Source organism: Cupressus sempervirens, chromosome 4 (genome assembly GCF_028749045.1).
Source record: "Cupressus sempervirens isolate cs-2001-9-10 chromosome 4, ASM2874904v1, whole genome shotgun sequence".
Taxonomy (NCBI): Eukaryota; Viridiplantae; Streptophyta; class Pinopsida; order Cupressales; family Cupressaceae; genus Cupressus; species Cupressus sempervirens.
Genome location: NC_143121.1, coordinates 469,568,762 through 469,596,061, shown reverse-complemented (window position 1 = coordinate 469,596,061; position 27,300 = coordinate 469,568,762).

Below are 27,300 nucleotides of genomic sequence, written 5' to 3'. Positions count from 1 at the left end.
CATGTCAAAGATCATTCTCTGGCATCTGTAGTAAGGAAGCCAAAGTATCCATAGCATCTACAGCTTTGTTATCTACTCAAGGAATCTACTAGAAGGTGATGTCAACAAAGTATTTCTTCATGTCATCAACCATCTATTTATAGGGGAGCAATTTCTCATCCTTCATTTAATACACATCATTAACTTGGTTGATTATAAGTTGAGAGTCTTCAAAGACATTCAACTGATCCACTCTCCATTTAGCTGCAATCTTATTCCATTAATCAATTCCTCATATTCTACAATATTATTTGTGCAAGGAAACATAATTTTGTATGCTTTAGGAAGCAAATATCTTTGTAGTGTTATAAAGAGTATCCTAGCACTAGATCCCTGCTGTACGAATGAACCATTGAAGAACACTACCCATGTTTGGTGTGTGAGCATCAGAATTGATTCACCAGTAAAATCAATGTTCATTGGGAGAAGACTCTACATCAATGCATCTACCAGCTGACCAACAATTGCTTGTCCCTTAATAGCCTTTTGTTCAACATACTAGATGTCAAACTCACTCTATATCATGACCCACTTAGCTAATCTCCTTGTTAGAGTTGCCTTACTAAGCAAGTACTTCAGTGGATCTATCTTAGCGACTAGTTGAGTAGTATGAGCAAGCATGCAGTGCCTCAACTTCTAGTAAGTGAAGACAACTACCAAGCAATCTTTCTCAATGATGTTGTAGTTCATCTCACAAGAGATCAATATGCAACTTAGATAGTAAATAGCTCATTCTTTATTATTGTTATCCTCTTGAGCTAATAAGATCCCTAGAGATGTTTTTTTTGTTGAAATGTATAGAATTAGAGGCTTCCCATAAATAGGAGGCATTAGTATTGATGGATTAGCAAGATATTGTTTTATTTGTTGTAAGCTTTGCTCGCAATGCTGACTCCATTTATATTTCACACCGTTGTGTAAAGTCTTTGTAAAAGGTTTTGATCTATCTGCCAACTGTGAGATGAATCTATGAATAGAGTGGAGTCTTCCTTGTAAACCTCTCATTTGAGTAATGTTACAAAGTGGAGGCATATCCATGATTGTTTGAACTTTTTTTGGATCCACCTCGATTCCTTTTACAAACACAATATATCCTGACAATTTTCCTGATGTAACACCAAATGCACATTTCTTAGGATTAAGCCTTAAGCTAAATTTCTCCATGAAATCTAAGATAGGTCCCAAATCTTGTAGATGAGTATTGCATTTTTTTCTCTTGACCAATGTATCATCCACATAGTCCTCCATGGTCTTATGCATCATGTCATAGAAAATTGTAGTAATAGCCCTCTGATATGTAGCACCAGCATTTTTCAAGCCGAATGGCATCATGTTCCAACAAAAGGTTCCCCATGCACAAGTAAAAGAAATCTTTTATTGATCTTCTAGTGCAATTTTGATTTGATTATAACCAAAAAATCCATCCATGAGTGAGTACATCTCATATCCTACTATCATATCCACTATCATGTCAATGTTTGGGAGTTGAAAATCATCCTTAGGACATGCCGAATTTAGATCTAGAAAGTCTGTACACACTCTAATAGACTTTTCATGTTTGGAAAGTAAAACAATATTAGTATCCACTCAGCATAATCAATGGCACATATGAAACCAGCTTTTAGGAGCTTCTCTAGTTCATCTTTGATGAGCAATGCAACATGAGGATGCATTTTCCAAAGCTTTTGTTTAACTGGTTTAATGCCTAGTGTGATATACAAGTGATGCATGATGAAATTAAGATCTAATTGTAGCATGTTAGAATATGTCTACATGAATTTAATCTTCTTTTCTTGAAAGAAAGCAATGAATTCTTCTTTTTCTTTTGGAGACAATGATTGTGCAAGATGTATCGTGTGAGGGTGCTCCTTTGATCCCAAGTTAATCGAGTGTGTTGGCTCTATCAACATTGATGATATTTCCTAAAAGTGACTTGGAAGTGCATCAAATATACCATCCTTAGGTTCCTCTAAGAGGTTTTCACCCTTGGATACATCTTTTATTTTAACTTTTTTTAGTTTCAATACTACCACAATGTGGTTTTCACCATTGGACCTTCTATTTTTCTTCTTTTTAATCATATGACTGAGATATTTAATGTCAACTTTAGTCATGTTGAAACTCCACTCACTAGTGGAAGATGTTACTAGTTTGACAACATTTGAATAATAGGCAAGAGCATAGTCATTCTGGAATGTTGGGACTTCACTAGGTATAATGGAATTCCAATCTATAAGCTCAGGATATGTTATTGAGAGAGTAGTAATGGGTTCAATTGGTTCATGGTATAGTCATTGAATGCTTGGACTAGCAATTCAAGGCCTAGAGCAGCTTCATCCATAAGTGTGTTTGAATGCCTAGGAGCACTAACTTCATCAACTAAAGACTTGAGAACACTAGTTGGATCAGACTTGTTATACATAACCCTAGATGCTTCACCCACTTTGAGTTGGTTTTCATAAACATGAACTTGGTTGATTTCTTTCTCTGTAGTAGCCTCTAAAAGAGAGTCAAATTCATATTATCTATAATATGTACTATAGGGTGACAAACTGTAAAACTCTGCAATAGTGACACTATCCATAGAATTGACACATGGTACAAAGTCATCTAGTTTAGCAAAGAATTTAGCCAAATCATGAGGAATAGGATAAGGATAAGGATCCTCACCATCAACACTATCTTTAGGATTGTTAGATTTAGTTGTGACTCATTTTTCAATAACTTTCAAGTTCTAGTATGAACTTATTGATCCCTAAGTAAAAGGGGACTTTCTTAAAGTAGAGACTAGAATTGTCACTATTCCTTTAAACTGTAGCTTTGAGAGGGTCTATTAAACCATTTTTATTGCATCTAATAGGACCAATTCCTTTATAGCCATAGTGCTTCATGAGTCTAAGACTAGGACCATATTTCTCGAGAGTGATCTCATGAGCTTGTTCTGTGAGATCAACTGCTGTCTCATCTTTGTAAAGCCACTCAAAAATAGCTCTATTTTCACTCTCATCCTCTAGAGGAACTATAACCTTGAAAAAAGTACCATTGAATTTAGTCTGAGGTGTCAACAAAAATGGCTTCTTTGCCTTGGTCTCCCATAATGACAAAGAGATTCAAGAAGAGTAGTCAGTGACAGGACTGGTTCCATTTGGTATTCACCCATTCTAGTTTCTTTTAGTTGTAGTGACTATTCAATCTACTTTAACTTGTTATCATGGTAATTTGTAGATTCTTTATTGGTATGTACAAAGTTTTTAGCAGCTTTTAGCATGTTGCAAGTGTAGCTAGTACTAGAGGGAATAGAGACTTTAGGCCATGGAAAGGAAATTTGATGCATTGGTGAAAGGTAGATGGTATAGCACACATCTCATGTATCCATGGCCTTCTGAGCAAGATGTTATAAGCCAAGTGAATGTCAAGAACTTGGCAAGTGACATCCATTTCCATAGGACCGACACAAAGAGGTAAGACCACGAGACCTAAGGATTTTCATTCAACTTTGTCATATGCTTTAATAGTGATCTTGTGATGAGGACTAATAGACTCTTTAGAATAGTCTAATTTTCTAATCAAGGCTATAGAGACAATGTTCATGCTATCTCCATTATCAATGAGCACCCAACAAACACATTTCTAATGTATCATGACCTCAATATGTAGAGGTTGATTGTATGGGTGACTCAATGAATTGTCATTCTCCTCAAAGAAAGACATGTTATAATATGAGGTTAGGTGACCTACCATGGATTATAATTTCTTAAGATCAAGATCTTGAGGAACACTTACCTTTGTCCAGAATCTACCTATGAGCAAGTGAGATTTTAAGCAACTCAAATATCATGATTTGAGTGTTAGTTCTTTGTAGTTGATCAAGAATACTATAGCTAGTAGCCACAATATTTGTTGTAGGTTTTGCACCCTTGCTAGATACACTAGCAAGGGTTTTATCCTTATGTTGTTTTAGTTCAGCATATGAAGGCATAGGGCCTTTGAGAACCAACTTAGCACAAGAGTGTGTGATAGTGTTAGCACAAGTTTGAGATGGTTCATAATGAAATTTATTCGAAGAAGGGCCCCTTATGGAAAATGGTGTCTTAGGTTTAGCATTTTCTTGTTTTCCCTTAATGGTAATGACATCACAGTATTCAACATCTATAGGTTCAACCATGTTAATCACATTGTCATCATTGGAGTAAGTGTAGTTGACCTTGTTGTGAGGTTTTGGTTTTGAACTCTCCCCTTTGTCATAATATGGGAATGGCTCTTTGAAAGCCTTATTATCCATGCTTTTTTTGTGTCCATCCTCAATTATATCACCATCATCTATTAAGTATTGGATCTTGTGACTCAAATTAATGTAGTTGCTAGTCTTGTGACCCTTTTTTTGGTGATATTCACATAATGATGTCTTGTTCCACCATGGTGGTCAAGGTTGCAAATCAAAAGGATGAGAGTTATCCAATGAGGATATGAGTTTGTTTTGCAAAAATGTCTCATAAACCACATCAAGTGGTTCACCCAAAGGTGTATACTCTCTCTTAGGATGTGTAGTGCATGAGTTTCTTGACTTATTCCTAGATGTCTTGCTGTCAGAAGAAGGTTTTTCAACCTGCTTAGATGCTTTAAGATTATCAGTGAGATTGAATGTTGCCTTAGCAGGCTTGGGAGTTATTTTTTCGACAACTCTATCATGTACAACTTCTTAGTTCTTACTCACATACTTAGATTTGTCTTTGGTAGAGGTGGATCCTTGTCTTGTGTCCTTTTGAAGGGTGAGTTCACCTTTCTTGACCATGAATTCCTCTATGTGGATAGCTTGTGTTACCATGTCTTCGAAGGTGCATGGACCTTGAAGCTAGACTTTATACCCAAAATCAAGTAGGAGGTTGTGAGTAAAAATGTCAAGCTTTTCCATTTTAGGAATCTTGCCTAAGTATTTAGTGTAGAGTTGTCTCCACCTCTGGAGAAATGTAAGGAAAGGTTACACAACTTTTTGTTTAAGATTACACAAATCTTGAATATTAACAGGATGTTGAATGTTATGTGATTATTGTTGTAAAAATAAGTTGGAAATCTCATCAAATGTCTTGATACCTAGAGATAAGTGTGAAAACCACTCCATTACCTAACCAACTAGAATTCTAGGGAATAAATGAATGAGATGACTCTGGTTATGTATGAACTCCATAGATAAGGCACCAAATTCCTATAAGTGATCTTGGGGATTAGTGGTTCCAAAGTATTTGTCATACTTAGGTAGTTCTACTCCTCTTGGAAAAGGAGGCATGTCTAGGTTTTTGTTAAATGGAAATGGACAAAGAGCATTGAGAGTATATGCCTTTATAGGTTTGTCCTTGTCTTTCATCATTTTATCTAGTTGGTCTTGCATAATTTTTAATTGTTTTTGGAGTTTATAAGTTTCAATTTCCTCTTTAGATGTGATAATAGTTTCAACATTAAAGTGATGAGGTAACTTAGTGTTGGTCAAAAGAATTGTCTTGAGAATTGAGTGTCAACACACTTAACCATTTTCAATATATATGCAAAGTACACAATGTATGTCGAGAAATAATTTCAATAAGTTCCAAGTCATAGTTAGTGCCAAGCAAGTATGAACATAGTATGCACCAAGTGAACGAGGAAATTTTATGTGTTAAGTAATTTAGAAATGTTCAGATGTTGAGCAATACAGTATTTAACAAGTGCTGAGAAAACCTAGAAAGTAATAGGTGCCAAGAAAACTAGGAAAGTAATAGATGTCAAGAAATCTAGGAATCAGTTCACGCCAAGCATTAGTAATGTAATTAGTGCCAAGTAACTCAGGATCAGCATAAGAGTTTGTGCCATCACAAACTAAGATGTAAATAGTTTTTGCATGACTCATGAAAGGATAAGAAGATAAGAGTGAATCCTTGTAATTACCTATGAAATCAACATGCAACCAATTAGAAAAATGGAAAAGGCAAGCAACCAATGAGAAAAATGCAAGGTATGAGTGGGAATTTAAGATTCAATATGGATCGTAGATCCATACCTAACCCTAAGTCTTTGCATTCTTTAAAAGGAGGTCAAAAACCTAATGCATGTGTGGAAGAAAATAGTGTATGGGGAGATAATAGAAAAATTTCAGTGAGAAGAAGGAAAGACTTAGAGGAACAAAGTAGCAATTTCACATCCAGTTGGTTAGAATAGCATGAGGGACAAGGAACACATACAAAAATCAGATCAAGAAAGGATCAGAATAGGAAGAGAAGATCTAGTACCTGAACCCAACAATTGAAGATTACACTCTATCAGGTCAAATGTTCTAATACTTTCTCACAGTTGTATTAGATGTTGAAATTCTATATTGATAGATTAGCTTAATTGCTAGGTAGGAGAACCTTTGGAGAAGGTGATTGAAAATCCTATGTATTAGGTGGGTTTAACAGCCTATTGTAAATCCTTTAACTAGGTCACTACTGACATAGTGTAAAGCCTTTAACAAGGCATGTCTTTCATAGGGCAGACAAACAAAAGTGGTTGAATATATATCACTATAGTGATTTTTGTGGGTGTCATTCCCACCCTAGTTTTACCTTCTTATTCTTGGAGGGTTTTTGGGTTACTGAATCTCTTGTGTTATATGGTGATGCATGCTTTCATTTCATGCTTGCTTATATGTTTAATTGCATGCAATCTATTTTTAGTTATATGTTAATAAGGACTTAAAAGGATAAAAGTTGGTACTTCTAATTCCTCCCCTCCTCTTAGAAGTACTCTTCCCATTTGAACATTCCAACAATTGGTATCAGAGCCAAGTACTCTCAAGGAGAATCCTAACAGCTTGGAGAAAAAGATAAGAAGATGGAAGTCTTCAAACTTGGGAAGATTATTGACAATCAAGTGATTGATGTGCAACTAGCTCTACATAAAATAGAGGAAGCCAAGGAGGAACTAAGAAAATCCTTGAAAAGAAGGAAGGAGATAGCCATAGCTAAAAATGACATACACTAAAAGGAGATTGACACCATACAAGTGCTTTCCAATGGAGATTCCAAGGAATTTGATGCAGCAATAGCAGAATTAATGGAGAAAAATAGGGCTCAAGAAGAAGAGATAAGATCTCTTAAGATGGAACAAGAATAACAAGCCATGATGCTATGTGAGATTACTAAAAAAATGAAAAGAGCTATTGAAGAAAAGGCCATGATAGAAGATGACAAGAGAAATCTCACCAATAGACTAGAAAAGAAGACAACTGAATTTGAAAAGATTTCAAACATGCAGTTGGACACCCTTAGCTAGATGATGAATGCTCATCATGAGCTAAACATGAAGGACATTTAGATCTCCACCTTGAAGATGAAGAATGAACAATTGCAAAATGAATTGAAGAGAGAAAAGGAAATAGTAGAAAGTTACAACAAACCCAATGAGGCCATCAAGTACTTTGAGCAATTACTGAAATCACCAAGAGCTAGTAATGATACTTCAGGACTTGGCTACATCAGCATTAAACAAGGAGAATCATTGAAGATTGCAGAAGAGAGAAGCAACAAAGGTAAGAACACTAAAAATACTTTTCATTTCTATGGTAAAAAGGGACAGACCTCTAATGTGTGGAGAAGCAAGAATAGTCATCAACATGATAAGTCTACAAATGCAAACTTTTGTCACAAGTGCAAAAAGCAAGGACATTCAACACAAGATTGCAGAACCAAGACCATGAGGACACCAAGATTTGAGGGTCACTACTACAACTGTAAAAAGTATGGAAGTAGAGCATTTGAATGCAAATCAAAGCCTATATGGACACCTAATCAACCTGCAAGAGGAATCAATCATGCGCATCACTACAATTGGGATCACAATACCAGGTATAGCAATCACTATTTTCAAGAGTATTGACACATTCCTAAAAATTGCATAAGGACACATTTCAAGGGAAGTTATAGCAGGTGGCTAAACCAAACTACATGTTTTAGTTGTTTAAAGACTGGTCATATCAGTAGAAATTGTCCTTCAAAGTAAAAAGCACCGAAGACTAAAGTCAACAAAGAAAAAAGAAGATTGATGTTGAACAAATAAGAGGACAAATGAACAAGACATGGAAGAAGAAAGGTGAATGTAGCACATCAAATGGAGAGATCACTTCACCCAAGAGGTCAAGTGATCATACCTCATCCAACTAAGCACAAGATAGATACATAGGGCTGATACATATAAAGATGTATCATACATCAGCCCAAGAAAACATAGAAGTACTGCAAAGAAGAAATATGCATGAGAGAAGATGCCAAGTTAAAAGTTAGAAGATGATGTCGAGCTATCTTTGGATTCTGAGTGAAACTCTAGTACATGTTGAGTTGAACAGACTAGTGTATGTTGAGTAAGACATGTTAGTGGCTACTGAACAATTGACAATTTTAGTTGACACCGAATAAGATGTGATAGTGGATGTTGAGTGTACAGTTGTAATCACAAATGTAATAAATGCTAGGTTTTTGAACCTAAAAAAGTTGGAAATCATTCATTTTTGAATCATTTGAACAAAAAGTGAAGTTGAGAGGAGTGAAGAAGTGATTCTACAGAGAGAAAATAGCAATTTACAGTGATTGCAATAGCAATTCAACTCGATTTCATCGATTCATAGGTATTTTCATTCAAGTGCCAAGTTACGTAGAGTTTGAAAGCTTATTTAATTTTAAAACCCTAGTTTGGTAAATGATGGCATATGGGTCAAAAACCACTAATGGGAAGGAAAATCATGAAATTCAACTTGTTAATAATGAAGTCAAATAGCCAGAGTTTAGGCCCATTCCTAAAGTCGCCTATAAGAATGATTCTGTTGGTACCCTATCCATAACCTTGATAAAGTTTTTATGGTTGAAGACATTCAAAAGTTTTATAACTATAAATTTGGAGCCATAGGAGATTTTGAGGTCTTTAATGCATTTGATAAACTATGTGATAATGGAAAACTTAAAGATGAATTCTCCATAGTTGAGAAGAAACATCTGACCAAAGCCCTAGTTTTCCCTATTGTTTTTAAAATGGAATGGATATGCTTAATGTTGAGTAGAATCCACAATGGAGCCTTTTGGTTAGAGATAGGGCTAGTGAAGTTTACAAAGAAAATTGTCCATAGGGTTACTGGTATTCCAACCCTAGATCGACCAAAGACTCGAAGAAGTGACAAAAGGGAAGCCATAGAAAAGAACACAGGTGCAAAATAGAATAATAGGGGAATGACAATAGACACCATTATAGAACCCCTCCTAGATTTTTCTGTGAGAGTCATATCCCACAAATTTTATCAATCAAGTAGATTGAACAATGTGTCATGCATAGTAGTGTATGTAGCATATAAATTGGTGAAGAAAGATCATACATATGATCTTGCAAAGCTGATGCTACAACAAATCAGTGAGAATCTGGGAGCTATAAGGAAGTCTAAGGGAGCTCAATGCAAATTTGACTCAATTTTGGTTTGTATGTTTTTCTATATTATGAAAGAATTCCCTACAATAGGCAAGGTGAATTGGGATCAAAATAAGACCATTATTGATCAAATCAATGGATTCATTAAGCAAATGGGTGAGAATTTTGACACCCAAATGACTAGCTATTTTGAGGACTTTAAGAAGTCCATGAAATAGAGAATGAGGATACCAACCTCACTAGTTGAGTAGCATATAAAGGATATTTTCTTTCTTGTGGATATTGAGTACACTTATATACAAGTAGTCATACTAGAGTGAGATGGCTTAGGCCATTGGGTTATGAACTTGATGTTGATCAAGCCTCAACCACAATAATAGCTCTACTTGCAAAGGAAATTGACAAGGCTGCAAAACATTTTGAAACTTATGACATTGTCAAATCAAGGGAGGTGATAGACCTTAAGAGAGCCACAATAGTAAAAAAGAATGACAAATTGAACAAGAAGATCAAGAAGAGATTTGGTGTTGAAGAAGTAGGCATAATAGAAGAAAAGGAAGCAAGATAAAAAGAAGATAGAGAGGAAGAGCCAAAGCAAGGGCCTCTACAATTGACATAAGGCTTAGGTGAGGATAAAGAGGAAGGTGTCAAGGAAGCATCTATCAAAACTAAAATCACCAAGAGGAAGGCTAAAACTCCACTTACTCCTCAACCCAAAGCAAAGAAAGTGTCAAAACCAATACCAAAGAAGCCTACTACCAGAGCCACTACTCAAAAGGCTAAAGAAGAGGTAGAAAAGAAGAAAGCCACCAAGGAGACTAATGAAGAGCTAAGGAAGAGAAGAAAATATGTAGCTCAACCTAACTCAGATGAAGAAAAGATAAAGACAGATTATAATAGTTAGTTCAAAGTGGTAAGTCATCCACCCAAGTCTACAAAGATTAGAAATGATGATTTGAAAGATTTAAAGAATATAGATTTCAATAAGCTCACAGAGGAAGAGCAAAATAAAATAGAGGAATTTGTGTATACAATGATGGTAGAGTACAAGCACACACCTCTATAGCTAGATGGCTCAATTCCCAAAGAATTGTATAAAATCGTTGAAGACAAATGGCATTTATGTCTGCAAATGCAAAAGGAAATAAGGGAATCTACTTTAGCTAGATTGTTTCCTAACTTGACTAAAAGTCAAATAACTAATGTGGTCAAGAGGCACAATAGTAGATTTACTCCTAAGTATAGAGCATTTTGTATTTTGCAAAATATAATTGAAGATGTAATCAACAAATCCACAAGATTATGGAAAATAATATATAAGAAAATTGATGATTTGTTTGATGAAGAATATAAGACAAAAATTTAGACCAAGAAAAAGGAAATGAAAGAAATAGGGAAGAAGGAAGAGGAAAAGAAGGAAGAAGAGAAGAAAGGAGATGAAGAAAAGAAAGATGAAGAGGAAAACAAGGAAGAGGAAGGGGAGGAATCAGACAAAGGACAAGAAAAGGGCATAGAAGAACAACAAGAACAAAGTGTGCAAGACACACAACTACCACCTCCTAGCCCTCCTCATGCCACCTTCACACCTATAGAGATTATCAAGATTAAGGATGTTATTGACACTTCCTATCAAAATGTCAATCCTTTGACTGTAGAGGATCTTACAAAGATCCTTGACCAATCAACACAAGTAGCTAGATTATGTTCAAGCCCAATACTGGTCATTGTTGATGAATTGCAAAAGTTAGTAGTAGAATCTAAAGAATTCAAGGTGCAAAAAAAAGAACCACCTTTAACCACTCAAAATACTAAACTCCTATTCCTTCCTCCGCCATCTCCACCAAAAGCAGTCATAAATGCACTTCAAGTGCCAAGTGTAGTAGTAGGGGAAGCCAAAGAAAAATTAGTATAGCCAGCAAGCACACCCCCAACCATTGATAGTGAAAAGGAGAAACAAATAGAATAGAAGGAAGAGACAAGAGATAAGAAGGAATCTGCAATACAAACTTTGGTTCAACTACCCAAAACAAGTACTCATACTCAAACTCTTCAGAAGCCAAGCACTGAAATGCTAGCATTGCAAATTCATACACCAGGCTCGAGCTCAAAAAAAGTAGCCAAGAAATGTTAGTATGGAATTCTTGAGCTTGAAGAGGAAATGACAATACCTCACTATGAATCCAACACTCTCATTGAGGATAAGATCAATAAGATACAGAGTGCATTGGATAGAAGAAGTAGATGAGAGGTATTGAGAAAAGAATATAAATATAGGCAAACACTAAATGAGATCAGGACATCTTCATGGATGCCTTCCACTTGCAGACACCTAATGAGTCAAGGCCAATAGTAGAATCAGAAAGGAAGTTCTACGGAAAGGTAAATGAGAAAATATCTGGTGATATAGCACTATCTCAAGTTAAGCTAGCTAAGAAATTGGATAGAATAAAAATTGTACTTGGGAATATATTCTCCCTGTACAACAAGTTGTGTGATTTTTCCAACTTCACACAGGAGACTAGCTAGAGGATGCTGAGCTTGGAGAGAAATGTAAAGATTTCTAGTATGCAACTCCCAACTAAACTAACTCAGAGTGAGAAGCATTTTGCTCAAACGCTTCACACAAAAAGAGAATTAGCTATATTAATAGAAAAGGAGGCAAATACAAAAGCTAAGTTGATGCAGATTTTGTCCTCTATAACCCCTCACTTAGATGTACTCCATAAGGATAAAATGTATGTAGAAACAATCCTTAAGAAAGATCCAAATCTTTCTACCTTAGATGAACTTATACATCTAGTAGCAGAGATTACCATCCAGCATAAGTCATTGGACATTGCACTAGCAAATTGGGATGCAGCTCTAAAAATACTCTTGGAGGTAAATAGCACATTTTTGGCCAAGCATGGTATTACTCCATAGAACCCTTTGACATCAATGTCAAAAAGAGGGAGATAAAGTAAGAGGGAGATATGTATATGTGCAGATACTATGGGAGAATACCAAATTTTGAAAAAAAAATTATTACATTATTTCATTCATTTTGAGAATAATGTGGAAAGTTTTTAAATAGCCAAAAAGGGGGAGACTAGTAATAAAGGAGAAAGGGGGAGATGCAAAATTTTGAACTTCACACAGATCAAATACAACATACAAGCTCAAAATGTAGAAATAGGACAAAGGACAGAAAGAATCAAGCACATTACAATAGAATTTCAATCTCAAGAATGGACAAGGCATAATCAACTTAAGGGGAGTCATAAGGTATATTGTCACTCACAATATTTTTTGAATTTTTGCATGTATGTCAAGCAGATAAAAGAATGTGCTCGATAAGGTTAAGTTCATAAATGCTTAGTTAAGTGTTTTTGACACTCATGTCAAAGGGGGATATTATTGGTCAAAAGAATATTCTTGACAATTGAGTGTCAACACACTTAACCATTTTCACTATATATACCAAGTACACAATGTATGCCGAGCCAAAATTTCAATAAGTGTCGATCCATAGTTAGTTCTGAGAAAGTTTGAATGTGGTATGTGCCAAGTGAATTAGGAAAGTTTATATGCCAAGTAATTTAGAAATGTTTAGATGCTGAGCAATACAGTATTTAACAAGTGCCGAGAAAACCAAGAAAGTAACAGGTGGTGAGCAAACGAGGAAAGTAATAAATGTTGAGCAATGCAGGAATCAGTTCATATCGAGTATCAGTAATGTAATGAGTGCTAAGTAACTTAGGATGATCATAAGATTATGTGCCATCACAAACTAAGATGTAAAATAGTTTTTGCATGATTCACAAAAGGATAAGAAGATAAGAGTGAATCCTTGCAATTACCTATGAAATCAACATGTAGCCAATTAGAAAAATGGAAAAGGCATGCAACCAATGAGAAAAATGCAAGGTATGAGCAGGAATTTGAGATTCAATATGGATCGTAGATCCATACCTAACCCTAAGTCTTTGCATTCTTTAAAAGGAGATCGAAAACCCATTACATGTGTGGAAGAGAATAGTGTATGGGGAGATAATAGCAAAATTTCAGTGAGAAGAAGGAAAGACTTAGAGGAATAGGGCAGCAATTTTACATCCAGTTGGTTAGAATAGCACAAGGGACAAGGAACACATACAAAGATCAGATCAAGAAAGGAGAATAGGAAGAGAAGATCTAGTACATAAACCCAAAAATTGGAGATTGCACTCTATCAGGTCAAATATTCTAATACTTTCTCACAATTGTATTAGATGTTGAAATCCTATATTGATAGGTTAGCTTAATAGCTAGGTAGGAGAACCTTTGGAGAAGGTGATTGAAAATCCTATGTATTAGGTGGGTTTAATAGCCTATTGTATATCCTTTAATAGGGTGACACTTTGTGTAAAGTGTTTGTAAATCCTTTAACTAGGTCACTATTGACATAGTGTAAATCCTTTAATAGGGCAAGCCTTTCACAAGGTAGACCATCAAAAGTGGTTGAATATATATTGTCGTAGTGATTTTTGTGAGTTTCATTCCCACCCTAGTTTTACCTCCTTATTTTGGGAGGTTTTTTGGTTACCAAACCTCTTATGTTATGTGGTGATGCATGCTTTCATTTCATGCTTGCTTATATGTCTAATTGCATGCAATCTACTTTCAATTATATGTTAATAATGACTTAAAAGGATAAAAGTTGGTACTTCTAATTCACCACCCCCCCCCCCCCCCCCCCATCTTAGGAGTACTCTTCCCATTTGAACATTCCAACACTTAGCTCCCTCTTATGAAATTTTGAGAAAGTATTTCTCTTTCTCTTCATTGAGTAGGATCTCCATGACCTTTTGAAAGTTCTTATCTTTACAACATTTTGCTAAGTGTTTAGGAAATATTTACTACTCTTCCTATTCTTCATTAGTGTCATGGTATTTTTCTCTATCATTCCTAGGTTGATCTTGATGTCTACTATGATTACCATGTTCAAGTTTTTGATTAGCCATTTAGGAACGTGTTCAGTTTTAGTATGTTATGATTAGGAAGGTTCTTTAGAAAAGAACTCAGCTGTGTTATCCAAAGGTGTATGACCTTTTTTGGTTTTAGGAATCTCTTGAAACAAGGGATTCCTAGTTTTTGTTAGATTTATAGAGAATTGCCTCTAAACTCGAGGTGATCTAACAGGTAAGGGAGATTGTGAAGTCTCCTCACTGGATGAACTAGACACCGATCGTGTGTAATCTAAAAAGTGACCTGTGTCATGATTACAACCCCTAGCTCTACCTTGTCTAAGCCTAAGGGGATAAAAAAAATTTCCACTCCTTGTCACCACAATCATAGACAAGGACAAAAAGCAAAAACTTGGACAAGGACCGCACTAGGACTAAGTCTCAAAAGGAAAAAATAAGAGTGTTGTACACTAAGGCATAAATAGTCTAATTTGAAGGCTATAATAGCCAAAGATTATGACTATTGTAACACATAGTATGACAAGAACTAAAGGATGAGAATTAATATGGCTAAAAGAAAATACTAGTCAAAGTATGGGTCACAAATCTTCAGCTAAGCAAAGTGTCATTGTTTGGGACTGTTTGTAGATAGAGAAGCAGTAAACTAATGCAAAAAATAGACAAGGTATAGAGGGAAAATAGCTCTAATAGACTGATATGATAGTTCTAACTCAAGGTCTTGCACGAAGATCCTCTGAGAGGTGCATGAGAAAGTTCACAGGACCATGCAAAGACTTGGAGCAACCTACAGATTTTGTGTGAGGATGTGCTCCAGGTTAAGTGAGAAAATGAAATGTTGATAACAAAGCAAGGACATAAAGGCAAGATTTTGTGTAACTATTTGCATTAGAATCTAGATAGAGTCTTGTGAGAAAGTGATAGGACAAAATGATTTCATGAGAGGACTTGCACAACTATGCATGAAAATCTAGACCAGACTAACAACAGGGTTGAATTTTGAAGAGATTTTTGAACTATTCGAACAGATTGGATAGATTTGCTAGACTAATCTGTTAGATAGATGACAAGGTTAACTCTAAAAATTGTTTGGAAAGCATTTAATTTTCAACCAAGACAAAGTGTTTTTGAACAAGACATTGGGAAGCATGTAGTAGTCGAAAATAATCCAACTAAGGACAAAGCAACTCGGAGGGACAAGGGAGTCTTAACCCTTTGTTTGTTTTAGATAGGTTTGGACTATTTATGACTTGATAATAAACATGCTTTATCACTAGAAACAAAAAATGGCAGAGAAGGAAAAACCTTTTTCCAACATCTTATGCACATGTGTGTACCTCACATATTCATATCACCCCCTAGAGGGCACCTATTTTTTTTGTATATTCAAAGGACTCAATAGTATACACTAAATGAGTGACCTTGTGGTAGGGGATAATGTGTATACCACCTTCCAACATCTAGTAGCATGCCTATGGTGAGTTCTATAGGAGAGAGTCTTCCCTCTCCTTGGACAAAGATTATGCCTCCTTTCAAAGGTGAATTGGGTAGCCTCTAGCTAAAAGTTTTTACTTGGATTCCATTCGAATTAATCCCCAGTGGCTCTGCAAGCGGAGTTGAGACCAGAAACCCACACCAACATCTAAAAGTGCACACAATTGCTTGGCAAGACTAGGGCTGGCACTAGCCAGTACAATAGACAAAGCCTCTCTTTGACATGTGATATCAAGAGTGAAGGAGAGAAAATTAATCCAGCTTTGGAGTCTTTTGCTCTACAAAGTTTCTTTATTATAGTGAGTTGGAATCTTTGGTGAAAGGAGTGTGCTCACTTGGGTTGTTCCTAGAGGTTGAATCACTCTGGAAAGCCCTCTAAAGGATTGACTTGGACTAGCGGTCTAGATCTAAGGGTCTAAGTTTCTAATTTCCCTCAAGGGGAAAGAGCATAATCCTCTACCTTATTTCCTTTCCCAAACATGTAGAACAAGTTAATTACCAACTTAGCTTAATCAATCCAAACTTGTCCTTTCTCAAGATTATGATTCCCTAAAAGGAAATCATCATCCCTTCATAGAAAAGGACTCATACTAGAGAACCACTAAGCTACTTGCCTCCCTCAGAATGTCATCTTTCAAAGGTGTCTAGGTTTCTAATTTACCCTTGGTCATGACCTCCAAGTGGTAAAGAGCATACTTCCCTACTCCCCTGTCTTGCACCCTAAGAAGTTCACAAGCCCTATTTAGACTAGTTTAGAAAGCAGGAAAGAAGACACATTATTTTGTGGGTTTTAATGTTTTCTTCAACAAATGTATATTCAACAATCATCTTGCAAACAAAAGTCAGTTCATGTTTGAATGGTTTGTATAAAGAATCTTTGTCAAACATCCTGCAAACAACCGTTAAGCTGTAGAAAATTGGAAAAATAGAATAATAATGCTTTAGAGAAAAACACATCAATAACAAGTAATGAACAACATGCTGAAAAATTAAAAAAATTAAACTTGTTTCAAAACTTTGCGCAAAATCTTGTGCAAGACCATGCAAGATCTTTCACCAACCTGCATGAGAAAATGAGGTGTCATGCAAAGACTTCCATAATAGGGCACCTTTATGCATGAGAAAGTTTAGAGCTTTAGGTGAGACCCTCAAATCTTCATGCAAAAATTTGGGAAACTATATGGAACAATACAGACAGAGCAATAAACAATGATAGAAAATTAAATGAATGAGGCCATAAACTATTTTTCTCAGGCCCCACAATGGGTGCCAGAAATGTACATCTATAAATGCGGCCTATGCTTCACATACACACTTCAACATAGTCCTTGTATGTGGATTCATCCTAGAATGAACATGAGATTATTCATCCAAAAGATCTGGCAAGCCAACCTATTGCCTTCTATCTAGAAGGATTTTTCCTGTTTATGCTCTCAGAATTGAGGTACAGGACACCAAACCATTCTAGAACAAAGGATTTAAATGTAATTAAGTCTATATGGTATGCAATTATTCTATATGAAAGATGCAATTAATCTAATAACTTTTAAAACAAATTAGACTATATATATATATATATGCATATTAAGCTATATGATATTTAATCTAAGAAATGAAAGCTTATGATAACAGTAAGTGCACAGGTCAATAGAGATTCAATATAAATTCAATTCAACTTCTTTAATAAGGAATTAGGAGTCTCTTAAATAGAATTCTTGGAATCCATCAATGGTTGAGATCAACTCAGATCAATAGTCAGGATTGAAGCAAAGATTCAGTCAAAGTGGAAGATTCGTAATGCAAATGTAGTTAACTAACTCAAATCCTGAGTTGAAGAAATAGTTAACTCTGATTCACTTTAGTGTGAGAGTAAGTGAATTAAGTCACTTCTAATTCAAGAAGTAGTTAATTGAGAATTTTCTTTTTGAACTGAGAAATAGAATTTGGGAAAGATATTTAATTTAATAAAATGAGATATGACCTCATAAATACCTTTTTCATTTAATTGAATAATTACATTCAATTAATTAAAATGAGGGCATTATTAAATTAAATAAATTTAATTCCTTAGTACATTAGCCTTAGGTGATAATTTAATTTAATTAAAGCATAAATACTTCAAATTAAATTAAATCATAATCAATAGGTTTAATGTGACTAATATGAGTCAATACTTTAGGAATCAAATAAATAGCATGATTAATGCAAATTAGGGTTTTTTGCATTTGACAATTACGTCAAGTAGCAAATATTAGAATAAGAATTGCCTGGTGAAATAGGACTTTAGAATTGATCAAATAGACAAGAATTGGTAATCATGGAAATGAGCCAATTTTGGGGTATTATACTTCCTCAACTTGTTCTTCCTTGGCACCTTCTTCTTCCTGATCTTCACCCATACCTTGGGTTAATGCAAGAGGTTCTTGATCATGTACCTCTTCTTCATCTTCATCTTCTTCTTCATCATCTCCATCATCATTTTTTGCACCTTCTCCAAATTTATATTTTAGTTTCCTCACCATTTTATATATCTTTTTCAAGGTTGAGGTTGTTTTTAGTTCCATTTCAACCTTAGACTTTACAACATCATAGTTACCAAAATTCTAGTTGTCTTATCAACTTCTTCTGCAATTAGTGCAGTGATAGCAGCTGAGGCTTCATCAATGTTGATTTCATAACCTAAAGGCCTTAACCATCTAACTCTAGGTACTACAACCTGAATATATGTGTAGTCAATGTCTACAAGGAAACAAATATCATTGTAATGCTATGCTACTAGGGAAATAGTAATTCTCAACCTTTATTTCATGTACTTCTTGAAGTCTTCACTAACTCAAAATTGTCTCCCATTTGTTCTATGTACTCATTAGATTGCACAGCAATTGATCTGTTGGTCTTCCATCCTAACTTGTGAAAAGATGGGACCTCATCTTACACATAGAAAAATATGCATGCTAATATTGAACCAAATTCACATTGAGCACTTTTGGACTTCCTTATTGCTCCTAGGTTCTCCATTATTTGTTGCATCTAAAGTTCTGCAAGATCATAGGTGTGATCTTTCTTTACAATCTTGTATCCTACATCAATTGCTATACATGGAATAATATTCAGTCTACTTGACTGATAGAATTTATGGGAAATGACCCTAATGGAAAATTCAAGAAGAGGGTTTGTGATTGTGTCAATTATCATTCCATGTTTGTTCCACTTAGCCCCTAAGTTTTTCTTAATTACTTCTTTAGAGTCATTCCTCAAGGTCTTGGGCTGATCTAGGGTTGGGTAACCAGTAATCCTATGGATAATTTTCTTTTTTATTTTGATAGGTACACCCTCTAGCCATAGGCATCCATCATATATTTTGCTTAGGACTATTTTGATCCACTCTATTTTAAATATTATGGGGAATTCTAGGGCATAAGTTAAACCCTTTCTATCCATAATTTTGAACTCTTCCTTTAACACCCCATTTTCACACAATTTTTCATAAGCCTAATGTATTTCCATGTCTCCAATTCCTCTAACCTTGTAGTTATAGCATTTTCTCATGTCTTGTACCATTATGACCTTGAGCAAAATCATAAAGAATACACTTGAAGGGTCCTATTTGTATGCAATCTCTGGTATGGACTTGAAATTTGGTTGCATAACCTCATTACTAACCAATTGAACCTCAATGGTTTCTTTGTCCTTCACATTTTTGAGCTAGATTCCATATTAAGAACTAGGATTTTAACAAATTTAAAACTATGCAACTCACCACGTGAAGAATATCTTTAAGATCGACAAATTGATGTTTGATCTCTACAGTGATCCTTACAAATGCCTCAAACTAGTTTGTAGATCACTTCTTCACTCTACTTTCTCTTAATCTAAATTTGAAATGATAAAAATGGGCAAAATTTGGCCTTATACCCTTCAAAATATCACATTTGATGCATGGTGCATATACATCTGTAAACTCGACTCTAATATGATTTCTATTTAATTTGGCATCCATAGAAATTTCCCTTCACTCAGTAGCTATTAATCTTACCTCTATTTGATAGCTACTATTCACTTAGCTTCAACTAGCTTTGGTTGACTACTTGACATTAACTGATAGTTTACTTTACATTTAAAGAGAACTTTTCACACTCGGTGGTAAAGTGAAAACTTTGAAGATTTGACTTTGAATTTTTCTATCTTGCATCTTTATTCATGTTAATCTTATCTTTTTTGCTACCAACTTCTTTTGGAACTGATGTATGATAAAGCATTTAAATTATCAGTCCCACATACCTCTCTTTGCTTAGTTTGATGAGGCGTGACCACTTGACCTATTAGGTGAAGTGATCCCTCCATTTGATGTACTACTTCCATCTCTCTTCTTTCATGTTTGTTCATTTCTCCTCTAATGTGTTCAACATCTACTTTTCTTTTTCCTTTGTTGAACTCAAAATTAGGTGTCTTTGACCTTGTTGGGTAGTATTTGCTGATGTGAACCTATCTTCAAACAACTAAAACATGTGGTTTGACTCAACCATGTGTTGTAGTTACCACTAAAATGTGTTCTAATGTAGTTCTCAAGAATGTGTCCATACTCTTGATTGTAGTGATAGCTTTGCCTAGTATTGTAGTCCCAATTATAAAAGTGTCCATGAATTCTTTGTTTTGCTGACTTTTTTGGTGACCACATAGGCTTAGATCTACACTCAAAAGCTCTATGTCCATACTTTTGACAGTTGTAGCAGTAACCTTCAAATCTTGGTGTTTTGATGGTTCTAGTCCTATAGTCATGCACTTGGTGGCCTTCCTTGTTGCACCTGTGGCAGTGAGTCATGTTTTTAGGTTTGTCATGCTAATTTGCATTCTTGCTCCTACACACATTAGCAGTATGTCCCTTCTTACCACAAAAATTAGAAGTGGGTTTGGATTTCTTACCTTTGTCTTTCCTTTCTTTAGCAATCTTGGATGATTCTCCTTCTTTAGTGTTGATATGCCTAGTCTAGTAGTATCATTATTGGATCTTGGAGATTTTAGTAGTTGCTCAAAGTACTTGATGGCTTCATTTGGCTTGTTGAATCTCTTAGCAATCTCTCTTTCTCTTCTCAGATCATTTTGTAGTTTTTCATTCTACAACTTTAGTATGGTGATCTCAATGAGCATTCATCATCTTACTTAGGGTATCTAATTGCATGTTGGATATTCTTGCAAGCTCAGTTGACTTTTCCTCTAGTCTATTGGCTAGGTTTCTCTTATCTTCTTCTATCATGACCTTATCCTCTATGGCTCTTTTCTTTTGTTTAGTCACTTCACACAACATCATGGCTTGTGATTCTTGTTCTATCTTTAGATTTATGATCTCTTCTACTTGTGCTCTATTCTTCTCCATTAGGTCTACAATTTCTACATTAAATTATTTTGAGTCTCCATTTGCAAATACTTTGGTGGTGTCAATCTCTTTGTACTATGTGTCATTTTTTGTAATGGCAATTTATTTTCTTCTTTTTAAAGATATCCTTAATTCCTCCCTAGCTTCTTCCAGTGAATACAGAATGAGATATATTTTAATTTCTTGGTTCTCTATAATCTTTCCCAATTTTTAGACCTCCATCTCAAGATCTTTTCTCTAAGATGTAAGGCTTCTCCTGATGAGAACTTTGCTCTAATACCAATTGTTGGAATTACAAATGGGAAATATACTTTTGGGGGGGTGAATTAGAAGTCCTGATCCTTAATCAATAAAACTTTTAACTTCAAACAATACATGCATGAAATATATTGAAATAACATGTAAATTAAATGCATGCACATAAACACTTGACACTAGATATGGTCACCCAGAAACCCTCCAAATGTGAAGGTAAAACTGCAGGGGATGACAACCAAAATCCTTCACTACTGAAGCAATAAATTTTTGACATATTGAGGTTACAATTTGATGACCATTCTTATGATACACCCTTTGAAATGACACAAGGAAGTATAGGGAAAACTAGGGCCAAGGGAACACCCAGCTTTCCAAACCACTTTGCAAAAGTTAACACAACAGAAGCAAACACAAAGAACAGCAACCAAAGGAGGAAGAAGAGAAAAATGCTTTCATTAACTCTTCAAATATTCAACATACATGCCCAGTTGTAAGGCCTTCTAGGTTACAACCAAATACAAAATACATTTATACACAAAGATCAGCAGCAAATTTGCACTTTCCAGTTCTACTCTACAATCCTCTTCATAATTGCCTCTAAATTTTTCTCACTACTCTAGCTCCTATCCTAAACACTCTATTTATACTAGAAAAAATGGCTTATATATCATACTAGAACATGGAAAACCCACAAGTTAGATATGAACAAGTATTAAATGAAAAAAAACCTAAATTAAATACACAAGTTGGCCTGCATCAGTAATTAACTATCTTGAAATTGATGTCTAAGAAAAATCATGATATCTCCTAGCTCTAATTGAGTTAGAACTCATTCTTTGAACTGTGGGTAGATATCTAGGTCCTCTATAAACCCTTTTGTGCAAAAAAATTGATTCATCAAGGAAAAGTGTGCATCCATTCTGAAAGTTGAGTATAGAAATCTGTCGCGCAAAACTGCTAGAAGTTGATGTTTCATGAAAATTGCCATATCTCCCAAACTATAAGGAACTAGGATTGTGCACTGGAAAATAGATAGCACTCTAGGCCCTCTTCAATCCCTAAAGTGAATAGATCTTTATTCATTAAGGATAATTAGTTACATGGTCTGCAACAAGCACCCAGAAATCAACAAATGTAGTTTCAGCAGAACCTAGTTTCAACATTTAGATAAAAAACTAAAAACATGCAAGATAACAGTGCAACCCAAGATTCTTCTATAGTAGACAACCAAGGATAGAAGAAATAATTCTCTTGAATCATTGAGATGTCACAATCTGAGCTGAATCCAACACAAATTTAGAAATCCATAAAGCATCTTCCATAGGTTTGTTCTTCCACTTCACCAGATATTCATAATAATATTTTCCCCTTGTGCTCTTACAAACTCTTTGATCCAATATATGTTCAACTTCTTCAATCTACTTCTTAGGATAATCCTCTAATGTAGTAACTTCATCATCTAATTCATGATACTTGTATAAATCAGTAACATTGAATATAGGAGATATGTCTATGTCATCAGGTAACTCAACTTCATACACATTACCACTATCAAATTTCTTCAAGATTTTACCAGGTCCAAACTTCTTCATCTTCAACATACCATATGTTCCAACTGAAAATCTTCCTTTCTTTAGACAAACCATTAGCTCATCACCAACTTGGAAATCAAGATGTCTCCTAGACTAATAAGCATTCTCCTTATACTTCTGATTGCTTTGTTCTAACCTCAACTTAACTTCCTTCTGTAAAGACTTCATAAAATCAGAAAATTCTTCTCCTGAAGCACTTCTCTTTTCTTCACTAGTAATATCTCTCAAATCTAATACTCCTCTAGGCTTCATTCCAATAATAATCTCAAAAGGTTTCTTCCCTAGACTCCTATTCACAAAATTATTATATGCAAATTTATCTTGTGCCAATACCATCTCCCAATTAATTGGATTATTCCCAACTAAACATCTCAGCAAATTACCCAAGCTTCTATTCACAACCTCTTTATGTCCATTTGTCTATGGATGAAATGTAGAGCTAAACTTCAATTCAGTACCCATCTTCTTCCACAAATTCTTCCAAAAATAACCAACAAACTTATTGTCTCTATCAGAAATAATACTTCTTGGCAATCCATGCAATCTAACAATCTCTTTAAAGAAAATTTTAGCAACATGCTCAACATCTGATGTCTTCTTACATGGTATGAAATGAGTCATCTTAGAAAAAAATTCCATCATAAAAAATATTGAATAATACCACTTCACTTTCTTAGGTAATCCAAGAACAAAATCCATACTGATGTCAATCCAAGGTTTCTCAGGAATAGTAATAGGTGTATACAAACTAGTATTTTGACTCACCCCTTTTGCAACTTGACAAACTCCACAACTCTTTATAAATTTCTAAACATCCTTATACATTTGTGGCCAATAATACTTCTCTTTCAACAAACTCAATGTCTTATCAATTCCAAAATGTTCAGCTAATCCACCACTATCCTTTTCCTTAATCAGAATCAACCTCATAGAACTTCTAATAATACACAACTAAATACCTTTGAACAACATACCTTCTTGAATGAAATACTCATCATACTTACTTATGTGATTTGTCAAATTTGGTGCTCTACATTCTCTCCATGCCTCAGAAAAATTAGGATCTGTATCATACAACTCTTCCATTTCATCAAAACCAAGAACTTCAACCTTTATTTTAGTCAACAAAAAATGTCTTCTACTCAATGCATCAGCAACTTTGTTAATAACTCCACCCTTATGCTTAATGAAAAATGTGAAACTGTGTAAGTACTCAACCCACTTCATACATCTCTAATTCAATTTATGTTGACTTCCCAAGCATTGTAAAGCTTTATGATTAGTATATAGCACAAACTCTTTAGGAATCAAATAATGTATCCACTTCTTCAATGCTTGAACAATAGCATAAAATTCTTGATCATAAACAAAATATTTCCTTTCAACATCATTCAACTTTTCACTAAAAAAAGCAACAGGTTTACCTTCTTGACTTAATATAGCTCCTATTGAATTACCACTTGCATCACATTCAACTTGAAATACTTTGTTGAAATTAGGTCAAGCCAATATAGGTAATTTAGCAACTTTTTTTTTTGAAGTCTCAAAACTCTTATCAACTCCATGTGTCCACTTGAATTCCTTTTTATTTCCCCTCATTGTCTTAGTCCTAACATCACAATTAGAACTGAAATTTCTTATGAATTTTCTATTGAAACTAGCCAAATCATGAAATGATCTTACCTCACCCGTATTCTCAGGTGTAGGCCATTCCAAAATTGCTTTAACCTTCTTAGGATCCATCTTCAAACCATTAACTGAAATTACAAAACCCAAATACACAATCTCTTCTTGCATAAAAGAACACTTTTTCAAATTAATCAGCAACTTTTTCTCTTTCAACCTCTACAATACTTGTCTAATATTTTCAAGATGTTCTTTCTTAATCTTATTAAATATCAAAATTTCATCCAAATAAACAATCACAAACTTACCCAAGAATATTTTTAGAACTTCATTAATCAACCTCATGAAAGTACTAGGTGCATTAGTCAAACCAAAATGCATAACCAACCATTCATACAAACCATCTTTTGTCTTGAAAGCAGTCTTCCATTCATCACCTTCTCTAATTTTGATCTGATGATAGCCACTCTTCAAATCAATCTTAGTAAAATACTTTGCTCCACTCAAATAATCTATTATACCATCCATCATCAGCATAGGAAACCTATATTTCACTATGATCTTGTTAATAGCTCTGGAATCAGTACACATTCTCTATTCTCCATTCTTTTTAGGTGCTAATATGGCAGGTATAGCACATGGAATCAAACTTTATCTAATTAATTCCTTTTGTAACAATTTGTGCACTTGCCTATTAAGTTCTTCATTCTCTATAGGTGTCAATCTCTATGGTGCTTTGTTTGGCAAACTAGTTCTAGGAATCAGATCCGTACAATGACTTATACTTCTTACTAGTAGCAAACCATGATGAATATCTTCAGTAACAATATCTTTACATTCATTTAGTAATTTTGTAACTTCTTTTGGTACTTTGTAATTACCAACTTCTAATATCACTTGGTCATTATTACCAACACTTGGTCCTCAAGGAATTATGGAAAAACAAACTTGATTCTTCTTCACTTCCTTTTCAAATTACTTTCCATTAACCATTCAAACTTTTATTGCAATACAACTGACTTCATCTGGACTTTCAATCAAAGGCAGCAATATTTGCTTCTTCCCATTTACCCAAAAAGTATATTGAATTAATCTTCCATCATGCACAACATATCTATCATATTTCAAAGGTCTACCCAACAAAATATGACAACAATCCATAGGCATAATATCACACAAGACTTCATCAAAGTAATGTCCAATTTTGAACTTCACAAGGCATTGCTTACTTACCAATATCTTATGCTCATCTCTGATCCATGAACATGATAAGGTTTAGGATGTTTTAGCCTCTAAAATTGCAACTTTTTAACCAACTCTTTTGATGCCAAATTTATAGAAATTCCACTATCAATGATTACCTTGCATCATTTTCTAGCCATCTTACATCTGGTCTTGAAAATACTTCTTCTAAGGGTAGGTTCCTCATCACTTCCCTTATTATATAAGGTTCTTCACACCATCAAATTTTCTCCAACCTCAGGTCCACTTGGTGAACTCTCAATGTCTACTTTAATCACAACATTTCTATTATTATGCCCACTTGCAAAAGATCTACATTCAAAAGATCTATGCCCTTCTTTGCCACATCTAAAATAATTACCATAGAAATCACCTCTAAGATAAGAATTATCTTTTCCTTAGTAAGATCCAATAGCTCCTCAGTATGAACTACCACCCTTCCACTCAGTCTTGTCTTTGTCATCATTCTTCCATTTAGATTTTCCTTTATCCTACACAAAATTGTTAGACCTACTACCTTCTCCATAAGATCTACCTCTGCCTCTCTGGAATCTACCACCTCTACCTCTTTGTCTTTGTTCATGCTTTTTTGTCAAGATCTCCTCAACTTTCAAGGCATATTGATAGGCTTCTTCCACACTTTCTGACTTCACAGAACTTATTTCATCTTGAATTCTAGATCTCAAACCATTTATGTACCTTACCATTTTCTCCATATCGTCATCCACATGTCTAGATCTAATGTCCAATCTATAGAATTCCTCAGTATACTTTTTCATAGTCATGTCTTTTTGCTTCAAATTTTTCATCTTTCTCAACAAGCTAACTTGGTAATCAATAGGAAGGAATTTTTTCACCATCTTTGGCCAAGTTTTGATCTTCTCCTTTCCTCTTCTCTGTCTATAGGTTTGCAAATGTTCCCACCATAGTGAAGCATGACCTTTCATCCTAGTGACTGCAATCTTCACCTTTCTATTATCTAGAGTTTTTTCAAACTTAAAGAACTTCTCCATATCTGAGATCCAATCCAACATAGCATTGGTATCCAATTTTCCATCATAAGGAACAACTTCTACAGTAGACCTCAGATGTGTCCTAGACAATACTCTCAACAATCTTTCCTCATCTTGATCTTCTTTAGGTTTTGGATTATGGTTTGGTGATGTTGCTTCATCATCACTCACATCTTCAAAATGCACTCCTCTCCTTTGACCTATCTCTACAACATCTAATCTGGCTGCAATTTGTTTCAACTGATCTAATATAGCATTATCAACATTTCCTTTGCCATGAACCATCTTTACAAATCAGGTTC